General features: G+C 35.6%; 1 non-coding gene across 1 annotated transcript; it reads left to right on the top strand.

The window, feature by feature from the left end:
- Positions 1 to 7,990: 7,990 nt before the first annotated feature.
- Positions 7,991 to 8,118, top strand: LOC127681982 (small nucleolar RNA SNORA17). The gene has a single exon (XR_007977301.1). It is a non-coding gene; the product is annotated as a small nucleolar RNA SNORA17 (small nucleolar RNA).
- The last annotated feature ends 3,944 nt before the right edge of the window (positions 8,119 to 12,062 follow it).

Genomic DNA, 12,062 nt, shown 5'->3' with positions numbered 1-12,062 from the left:
TAAAAATATGTTTGTTTCTGCTACACTTACAAGTATGTACCATATGTGTGTACACAAACATATCTAACCTCTTTGCTCCAACTTGACCACCTCAGAAACATTTGTTGAGTGCCTTCTTTGAGTTGTATTGTGTCATCTAAGCTATTAGTTAAAGTTCTTCATATACTATGTGAGTTTCTATAGAGGAATATTTTTGCCATTTTATTGTACATAGTCTATTCAAATAAAACCCATTGCTATCCTTCCCAAAATTACACTTGGGACAAGTGTTGTAACATTTATGTATATTTGGAATAATCTAATACTAATTCTCAGTAGGGTGTTGAATAATGTTTTTCACATTCTCATGTTCTTTCTTTTGACACATTACTTCCTAAAAATTGTTTAAGGAAAGCATCCTTCAAAAGAGACAGAAGCCACTGATAACTCTTCTTACAAAACAATGTGCATCTACTTTTCTCATATTCATTTGATGTAAAAGGTCAACTAACCAGTTCTTCTTCAAAATTACTTCAGTGTGGAGATCACTTAATGTAAGGTGAACTTTTAGTCGATGACAAACATAAAATCAGAGCATTTAACAATCTACATGGAAGAGTTTCAAAGATATTATTCAGCTTATATTCAGGTGCCACAATGTTGAGACTTTGCAAGGGTAGCTTCTGAAGTTACTAGGAGACAAACTCTTACAGCAAACTTTTTTGATTATCTGTCTCTCATAATCTGCAACCTTTTCCTAAATGTTCCCTGAGCTTTAGATGTGGTAGAGTTGTGCATGTGTCCAAAGTTTAGGACTGTGCTTCCAAACAGCATTTTGATAGTTTTTTTCTGTAGTTTTATCCATCTGTTGTAAAGAGAAGTTTCCTTGCTGAGGGATAAACACCATGCTTGTCTGTGTATTTTGGAGCAAATAATTACAGGTGTCTATTAGGGACCAACCCTGGAAACAACACACGTAACATTAAACTTACTAAACTAGTTATATTTAGAAATATATAATTGCATATATGCATCTATTTCTTTATATGTATCTGTATGTACATTCTATATGTCTATCTGTCTATCTATCTATCTATCTATCTATCTATCTATCTATCTATCTATCCAAATACATTTGCAATAGCAATAAATGAAAGAATAGCACATGGATTTGAAGAACAGCAACAGGTATTTGGAAATGCTAGTAGAGATGAAAGGGAAGGTAGAAACAATTATATTTTAATTTAAAAAATAATTTTTCTTCTTTAAAATTACAATGGTCTGTTGCAGTAAATAAACGTGTGAAGTAAATAAATGTTTGCGATTCATTTGAGCCAATTTCTCATAGTATATTTTTATTATTATTTGTGTTAGTTCAGATGAACAAATACTTTTACACATAAACATCTTGTACTTTCATGAAGGGTAGGGTATAGGAGAAATTATTAATGATATTCGCCTGTACAGTATGATGGACAATTAGATTTGTGTATTCAGCAATATACTGGAATTTGAGGACAAATTACAATAGAAAATTAAAAATGCTCTATTTACACTTAACATTTTGAAAACAGCCTTTTTATTTATAAATATGGTCATCTTCACTCTACATTTTGGACATACTAACATGATAAAAAGTTAAGAGTTACATTCTTAATTTTTAAACAATAATACAAAATTCAATAATATTTTAATTAAATATTGAGTGTTTCTTCTAAACGGTACATATACTAGGGATAAATATAAGTCTTTGTCTTTAAGAAACAGTTTAATACTTGTAGGCAATTTAATGAATAATAATATTCATAAGATCAATGCTAAATTATTACTAATAGATCTGCATTTCGGGTTAAACATGGTTATTATTTCTAAAAGATTCAGATACTTCTGGAAGAGGGAAGGGGATTGAACTTGTCTTTAATTCACTTAGAATTGTGAACACAATTTCACAAATAAAGCCAGTATTCTTCCTAACCTATGCTGCACAAATGATCTACATAGATATGCCTTTAAGTTAAACAATGTTTTGTGTTATATGAATCAAGGTGTTACTTTTATCTACAAATATGACATTGTTTTGAATAAATTAAATAGTTATTTAATAAATAACTTTATGAAGATTATACATTGTTCTCTTCAATGCATTTCCCCCATAAATAATGCATGCATCTTAAAAAGAATTTATACAGCTTAGCAGAATCACATACATAGGTTGTCTCTAACTGAAAATTCTTAAAGCATCAAGGAAATGGGATCTGTCAATAATGGTGTCTATTTTATACTCATAGACTTACAAATATCATTTAAAATTAAATAATGATTGTTCCATCAATTTTCGCTTAGAAAATTTGTTGAAGTACACAATTATTTTAAGTTGTCATTATTTCTAGTGTTTTGATTATTTCTCAGTGTCCTTTCTTCATACCATTTGTAAGTCTATGTTCTCTCTGAATACACACATATGCAAAGCTACAGGTCAAACATCTGAGTCATGCGATAACATTATGATATGCACATACCATTCTCAGTACTTCTCCACACTTATGATAAAGCAATTTTCCAACATTAATTTCTTGAACTGTCAGTCATTTCCTCACCCCCAATCTATCTTTTTTCCCATGTCACACTAAGTTTTGATATTTGTTGTTCACTTATCCAATGACAATTACTTAAATATTACATTTACAGCAAAACTTTCGAGAAATCAACCATTCTCTTTCTAAGAGAATATTAGAAAATTATGAATATACAATGTGAATTGATCATACCTATTTTCTTACTTTTCAGCCACTGTCTGGATTACACAGGACATTTCCATCCTAACTTTCCTAATCTAATTATAACATTTGTCCTGTCATATTCTTACCTACTTAGTTAATTATTCATCTCTTAGCAACACAGATATCCTAATAAATTTTGGACAACTTTCCAAACATTCTTCTCTGGTAGTTACTCATGGGTGATTGTGTCACCTAGAGAACTACTTTCAATCACTGATGTTAACATGATCATCAGTTTGACGATGCACAGTGTCATTGTCTTTTTATTTTATTTAATATACATTTAAAGTGAATTTAAATACAAAATTGAATTGAAATGCAGTACAATGTAGTATTTCAGAACAAGTATAAAACAAACACTAATCAAACATGTTTTTCCATCTACCTCAATATCATCAATATATTAATCCTGATTTCCCAGTCACACTGATATATTTTTGAAAGATGAACATCTATATTATAAAAGCCTAGAAGCAACTAGAGGATAAATAACACACTTCAACATAACAATTATAACAATAACAATAATGATAATATTGATTAATAATAGTAATAGTAATAATAATAATAGTAATAATAATAATTGTATGAATCAAACTTGTAGCCAAGATTATATTTCACAGGGTGGGAGTGGATGAACTAAAAGCATTGACTCTAAAACCTGGAATGAGACAGGAAGTCCCCACTCTAATTTTTTTAAATTTAATTTTATGTGTTCTGCTTATTCACTTTGCATCTCACTCACTGCCCCCCTCCTGTTCTCCCTCTCTCAAAATCCTCTTCCCATGCCCCCTTCCCTTCTCCTCTGAGTGGGTTGGGCCCATCCTCCTACCCTGGCACTTCATGTCTCTGTGAGGCTAGGCATTTCCTCTTCCATGGAGGCCAGACAAAATAACCCAGCTAGTAGAACATATTTCACACAGACAAAATTTGTGGGATAGCCTCCATTCCAGTTTTTCCAGCTCCACATAAAGGTAGCTGCACATCTGATACATATGAGTGAGGAAGCCTAGGCCCAAGCCCATGTGTGTTATTTGGTTAGTGGTTCAGGCGCTAAGAGCCACAAGGTTTCAGATTAGTTGACTTTGTTGGTCTTCCTACAGAGTTCCTATCCCCTTTGGGGCTTGCAATCCTTCTTCCACTTCTTCCATCAGAGTCCCCCAGCTCCATTCAGTTTGGCTGTGGGTGTCTTTATCTATCTGAGTCAGCTGCTGGGAATAGCCTGTCAGAGGACAACATGTTCCTGTCTGGAAGCTAACTTAATAGTATCAGGGATTGGTTCTTGCTCATGGGATGGGCCTCAAGTTGGCCAGGTTATTGTCCATTCCCTCAGCCTCAACTCCCTCTCCCATGGCTGCATTACTTGTAGACAGTAAAAATTTGGGGTTGAAAGTTTTGTGGGTGGGTTGGTGTCTTTATCACTCCATTGGGCTTCCTGTTTGGCTACAGAACTTGCACTCTATATTGATAGCAGCTTTATTTGTAATATCCAGAAACTGAAAACAACCTAGATCTCCCTCAACTAAAGAACTGATAAAGAAAATGTGGTACATCTACACAATAGAATACTGTTCAGCTATTAAAACCCAAGATATCATGAATTTTTCAGGCAAACAAAACTTAAGAATATCATTCTGAATGAGGTAGCCCAGTCCCCAAAGGACATATATGGTATGTACTTACTCATCAGTGGACTTTAGCTATAAAATAGAGCTATCATGTTACACTCCACAGATGCAAAGAATCTAACTAGATAGTAAGGCCCACATGAGAAGGTTTGAATCTCAGCTTGAAGGGGAAAATACAATAGTCATAAGAGGCAAGGGAGGAATAGGGAGGAAAGGGGGATAGGGAATTCAGGATAAGGTGTGAGGAAGGACAGGAGAGAATTCATCTAACAGGGTTGATGAAGTAGTGGTAGTCTCCAGGATGAGAACAATTCCTGAGATAAGGGAGATGTCCAAGAATCAATGTGAGTGACCATAGCAGTGACTGTCTATATTGGGGATATGAAACCTGACATTTTTAACTTCTACGTGTAAGAGACATGCTATATGCTTTTTCTTTTTCTTTTTTTGTTCATTTCCAATTTTTTTTATTGAATATCATCTTCATTTATATTGCCAATGGTAAAACCTTTCCCGATATCCCCTCCCCTAAGACTCTGCAACCCCTCCCCATCCTCCTTTCCCCTGCCGCCATGTATATGCCTCTCCACACAACACACTGCCTCTTTCCCATCCCCCGACCCTTTTCGGTTTCCCTTTGTTCAGGCTTCTGTTCTTTACCTGACCAAGGACCATTCCTCCCAATGGTGCCTAACAAGGCCTTCCTCTTCCACATTTTTGGCTGGAACAATGTGTGCCCCTTGGTTGATGGTTCAGTCCCTGGGAGTCTTGGGGCATCTGGGTAGCTGACATCATACCATTATTCTTCCCATAGGGCTGTAAACCCCCTCAGCTCCTCTGGACCATCCTCCAGCTCCTCCATTGGAGACCCCATGCCTAGTCCACTAGTTGGTTGTTAGCATCTGCCTCTGTTATTGTAAGGCTCTGGCAGGGCCCCTCCGGAGACAACCATGGCATACTCATTTTGGTATACACTTCTTCTTGTCCATAGTAGTGTCACGATTTGTTGACTGTTTATAGTATGAATCCCCAGGTAGGGCAGTCTCTGGGTGGCCTTTACTACAGTCTCTGCTCCACACAGTGTCTCCCTTATTGCTCCTCTGGGTATTTTGTTCCCTTTCTTAGAGGAACCAAAGCACCCTCACATACTTCTTCTTGAGCTTGGTGAATTGTAACTTGTTTATTTTGAGCTTTTGGCTTAACATCCGCTTATTAGTGACTGCATACTATATGTGTTCTTTCGTGATCGGGTTGCCTCGCTCAGGATGACACTTTCTAGTTCCATCCATTTGCCTAAGAATTTCACGACTTCATTGATTTTAATAACTGACTAGTACTCCATTGTGTATATATACCATAGTTTCTGTATCCATTCCACTGTTGAGGGACATCTGGGTTCTTTCCATCTTCTGGCTATTATAAATAAGGCTGCTATGAACATAGTGGAGCATGTGTCCTTATTACATGTGGCTTGTCTCTTTAACAAAGAGACATTCCATTCACTTTATTACAAATATGAGAATGCATGTATTTATTATTTTTACAATACAACCCTGCCCTCCACTCTACCTATTCCCCAACACTCTCTCTCCAGATCCAGTACTTCTCTATTTCCATTTAGAAAAGTGTAGGCTTTATAGGGATATCAACCTAGCACAGAATAACAAAATGCAATATTAAGCAGAAAGCCTTATATAAGTCTAGGTAAATCAACCCAGTAGGAGAAAAGGGTGCCAAAAGCAGTTGAGACTCATCAAGTTTGACAGGGCCTCACAGAGATTGAAACAGCTATCACAAAAACATTTTTCTTTATAGGAGAAAATATCTCACATACACACAGATCTGTACATAAATATATAAAAATTGTTTCCATTATTTTAACCATTTCTGTGTTTATAATCTTTATTCAGACATTTACTCAAATCCTATTTTTAATTTCTACTATATCTGTATACTTATGTTTATATTGGATGATTTTTTTCACAGGAAATATGAGTGGGTGATAACTTCTGGCACAGATCTATTGTCTTTGTGTTTAGTATTTTTTTGTTGTTATTGTTGTTTTGGTTTGGTTGTTGCTTTCATTGTTATTTTTAATTTTGTTTTGTGTCTTTCTTTTCCAACAGGATTTAGACAATTGGAATTAGAGTATTTGTGGAACTTTTTGGTCTCACTTTTGTTTATTGGATATCAGGGTCTATTTTTGTTGTTGCTGTTGTTATCCCAATTTGTTAGAGTGTAGACCACAGAGACACTTGCATCTCACTCTTGTTGCCACTATGGGCTTCATGGTCATACTCTATGTGGTCCTAGAGTAGACCAGTGAGTGGAACAACTGAAATGAAAGTTGGGTCAACATGTAGGTATGGATAAGGTCTACCCTGGGTGTCTCTAAATGTTGTTTCTGGTCAGGGATCCATTTGTCCTAGAACCAAGAGATGAATAAAATATGTGAGCACTAAATAAGCAGGCCTTTTGTATTTCATATTCATTTCTTATTTTAATGAAAATTATATCTCATTAGAACATTTCATGAAAATTATATCTCTATTTGGGGCATAAAATGTATTGGTTATTTTGTTTTTCTCTATATTGTATTTCTGTGAATAAATATTTTCTTCAATTTTGTATGTCACCTTTTTCTTTTGTTTTCTTTGTTCTACAAGATTTCTATAGCTTGAAGCAGTTCTCCTATACTTCTCTTTTCTCTGGAATTTTTGAAATTACATAAAAAATTTCCTTCTACCAAATTCTTAAACATATATTTACAAGTATTTTCACAGCTTCAGGTCTTATATTTGGGCCGTTGCACCAGTACATGTTAATTTTACTTATTTATCTGTGTATTTATTTATTTAGTTTACAAAGAACATGGCAGAAGTCATTTTAGTCTCTTGCAGTAAGATTTTAATGATAAAGTCACATTTCTCATAACTTTTTGATGACCACATTTTAATGATAAAGTCACATTTCTTCTCATAACTTTTTTGATAGTTTTAGATTTTAAAGTTCTATAAAAAGTCAAGCTATTTTATACTATCTTTGTGGATATAAAATTCTCAATGACCCCCAAGTCTAATTTTATAAACAACCTTACCAAATTCAAATAAAACACCTTGAGCAGAATATTTCTCAACTTCAAATTTTATATTCCTTATTAAATTTTGGAGATCAGATAAATATTCATCAAGTTTTACCAAGAAGGTTAGTGTACTACTTTGGTGGAATACTGTATGACTCTGTCTAAAATCCTATACAGTAGAAAGTTTGATTTCTAAAATGTGTAGACACTTGCTTATGCTCCTGAACTTCTATCAACTTAATAAAACAAACCAGGTTACTCAGTTTCTTTCCTTAACCTAGCATTTTTGCTAGATTTTATAGAATCAAGTATCACTGAATTACTTATTTCTAAAGAAAGTCCTTAATTTTTCTTGTCTATTATAATTGATATAGTAATTGAATATTAGCTTATTTTCTTGTGTTTTTGTTTGTTTGTTATAGGTTTTCTTTTTGTCTTTTTCTATGTTGTTTCCTTTTTAAAATATGGTTACCAATTTAATTTCTTTTGAGATCTGAATTCTTTAAAGAATAATGTAAATTCCTGCCCCTCGAAGCATTGCAGGTTTGACTGCTATATCACATGTGTGTCAGTAGGTAACATGGAGTGATGCAACAATGTCTAGACTCAGTGTTATGACCTATGGACATCTGATTAGTAACTTAATACTCCTTGAAAAAAGTGAGAGGTTCCAGTTCTGAGGCCTCTGGCAAGAGCACTCAGATCTCTCCGCTTCCGGATCCAGATCAGCCTGGGCGGCAACACCACATCTCCAGGTCCTGCAAGAGGCAAGAAGAGCTTGCGGGCAGCCAGCGGGAGAAGTCAGTGTGCTCCGGTGAAACCAGCAGGCCCCAGCGGGAGCCTTCAGATGTCTGCTTCGGGATCTGACCAGCCTGGGCAACAGCATCCTGACTCCAGGCAGTGCAGGAGGGAAGCTGTGCACCAGAGGCCACCTGGGAAGGGGCAGCTTGCACTGGTGAGTCCAGCATTGAACAGACCAACTAACACCAGTGAGAACTAGATGGCAAAAGGCAAACACAGGAACGTCACTAACAGAAATCAAGGCAATATGGCAACATCTGAACCCAATTCTCCTTTACCAGCATGTCCTGGATACCCCATCACACAAGTAAAACAAGATTCGGATTTAAAATCACTGGTCATGATGCTGGTACAGGAACACATGAAGGACATACTTAAAGAAATTCAGGAGAAAATAGATCAAAAGTTAGCAGCCCTTGCAAGAGAAACACAAAAATCATTGAAAGGAATCCAGGAGAATACAAAAGACAATAATGAGGAAACACAAAAACCACTTAAAGAAATACAGGAGAACTTTGGTAAACAGGCTGAGGTCATGAAAGAGGAAACACAAAAATCTCTTAAAGAATTACAGGAAAGCACAAACAAGCAAGTGAAGGAGCTAAGCAAAACCATCTAGGATCTAAAAGCAGAAGTAGAAACAACTAAGAAAACTCAAAGGGAGACAACTTTGGAGATAGAAAGCCTTGGGAAGAAATCAGGGGACATAGATGCAAATATCAACAACAGAATACAAGAGATAGAAGAAAGAATCTCAGATGCTGAAGATACCATAGGAACCATGGACTCAACAGTTAAAGAAAATGCAAAATGCAAAAAGGTTGTAACCCAAAATATCCAGGAAATCCAGGACACAATGAGAAGACCAAACCTAAGGATTATAGGCATAGAAGAGAGTGAAGATTTACAACTTAAAGGGCCAGCAAATATCTTCAATAAAATTATGGAAGAAAACTTCCCTAACCTAAAGAGAGAGATGTCCATGAATATACAAGAAGCCTACAGAACTCCAAACAGACTGGACCAGAACAGAAATACTTCCCGTCACATAATAATCAAAACACCAAATGTACTAAACAAAGAAAGAATATTAAAGGCAGTAAGAGAAAAAGACCAAGTAACATATAAAGGAAGACCTATCAGAATCACACCAGACTTTTCACCTGAGACTGTGAAGGCTAGAAGATCCTGGGCAGATCTCATGCAGACTCTAAGAGAACACAAATGCCACACAAAACTACTATATCCAGCAAAACTCTCAATCCCCGTAGATGGAGAAACTAAGATATTTCATGACAAAACCAAGTTTACCCAATATCTATCCACAAACCAAGCCCTACAATGGATAATAGGAGGAAAACACCAATACAAGGAGGGAAACTTCACCCTGGAAAAAGCAAGATAGTAACCTTTCATCAAACCCAAAAGAAGTTAAGCAATCAAATTTAAAAAATAACGTCAAAAATGATAGGAAGTAACAATCACTATTCCTTAATATCTCTTAACATCAATGGACTTAATGCCCTAATAAAAAGACACAGACTAACTGATTGGATACGTAAACAGGACCCTACATTTTGCTGCTTACAGGAAACACACCTCAGGGTCAAAGACAAACACTACCTTAGAGTAAAAGGCTATAAGACAATTTTACAAGCAAATGGTCTCAGGAAACGACTGGAGTAAAAATTTTAATATCAGATAAAATTGACTTTCAACCCAAAGTCATCAAAAGAGACTCTGAGGGACACTTCTTGCTGGTCAAAGGAAAAATACAACAAGAAGAACTCTCAATCCTGAGCATCTATGCTCCAAATGCAAGGGCACCCACTTTCGTAAAAGAAACTTTATTAAAGCTCAAAGCACACATTGCATCTAACACAATAATTGTGGGTGACTTCAACACTGCACTTTCCTCAATGGACCGATCAGGAAAACAGAAACTAAACAGGGACACAATGAAACTAATTGAAGCTTTGGACCAATTAGATTTAACAGATATATATATATATATATATATATATATATATATATATATATATATATATATATATATATATATATATATCATTCTATCCCAAAGCAAAAGAATATAACTTTATCTCAGCACCTCATGGTACCTTCTCCAAAATTGACCATATAATTGGTCACAAGACAGACCTCAACAAATATAAGAAGATCGAACTAACCCCATGTCTCCTATCAGATCACTATGGAATAAAAGTGGTCTTCAATAGGAACAAAAACAACAGAAAACCCACATACACATGGAAACTGAATAATATTCTACTCAATGATACCTTGGTGAAGGAAGAAATTAAAAAAAGAAATTAAAGACTTTTTAGAACACAATGAAAATGAAGACACAACATACCCAAATCTATGGGACACAATGAAAGCAGTGCTAAGAGGAAAACGCATAGCCCTGAGTGCCTCCAAAAAGAAAATGGAGAGAGCACATATTACCAGCTTAATAACACACCTGAAAGCCCTGGAACAAAAAGAAGCTATTTCACCCAGGAGGAGTAGAAGGCAGGAAATCATCAAACTCAGGGCCAAAATCAATCAAGTAGAAACAAAGAGAACAATACAAAGAATCAACAAAACCAGGACCTGGTTCTTTGAGAAAATCAACAAGATAGATAAACCCTTAGCCAGTCTGACCAAAGGGCACAGAGAAAGTATCCAAATTAACAAACTTAGAAATGAAAAGGGAGATATAACAACAGAAACTGAGGAAATCCAAAAAATCATCAGATCCTACTACAAGAGCCTGTACTCAACACAACTGGAGAATCTGGAGGAAATGGACAATTTCCTTGACAGATACCAAATACCAAAATTAAATCAGGACCAAATAGATCATCTAAACAGTCCCATAATGCCTAAAGAAATAGAAGGAGTCATAGAAAGCCTTCCAACCAAAAAAAGCACAGGACCAGATGGTTTCAGTGCAGAATTCTATCAGACCTTCAAAGAAGAGTTAACACCAATACTCTTCAAACTATTCCACAAAATAGAAACAGAAGGAACACTACCCAATTCCTTCTACGAAGTCACAATTACGCTGATACCAAAACCACACAAAGATCCAACAAAGAAGTAGAACTTCAGACCAATTTCCCTTATGAACATTGATGCAAAAATACTCAATATAATTCTTGCCAACTGAATCCAAGAACACATCAAAAATATCATCCACCATGATCAAGTAGGCTTTATCCCGGCAATGCAGGGTTGGTTCAATATACGGAAATCCATCAATGCAATCCACTACATAAACTAACTCAAAGAAAAAACCACATGGTCATTTCATTGGATGCTGAAAAAGCATTTGACAAAATTCAGCATCCTTTCATGCCTAAAGTCTTGGAAAGAACAGGAATTCAAGGCCCATACCTAAACATAGTAAAAGCAATATACAGCAAACCAGTAGCCAGCATCAAACTAAATGGAGAGAAACTTAAAGCAATCCCACTAAAATCAGGGACTAGACAGGGCTGCCCCCTTTCTCCTTATATTTTCAATATTATACTTGAGGTACTAGCTCGGGCAATTCGACAACATAAGGAGGTCAAAGGGATACAAATTGGAAAGGAAGTAGTTAAACTATCATTATTTGCAGATGACATGATAGTCTACCTAAGTGACCCAAAAAACTCCACTAGAAAACTCCTACAGCTGATAAACAACGTAAGCAAAATGGCAGGTTATAAAATCAACTCAAGCAAATCAGTGGCCTTCCTATACTCAAAGGATAAGCAGGCTGAGAAAGAAATTAGGGAAATGACA

Source organism: Apodemus sylvaticus, chromosome 3 (genome assembly GCF_947179515.1).
Source record: "Apodemus sylvaticus chromosome 3, mApoSyl1.1, whole genome shotgun sequence".
Lineage (NCBI taxonomy): Eukaryota > Metazoa > Chordata > Mammalia > Rodentia > Muridae > Apodemus > Apodemus sylvaticus.
The sequence above is the reverse complement of the archived record's forward strand: the minus strand, read 5'-3'. Positions and strand labels throughout refer to the sequence as shown.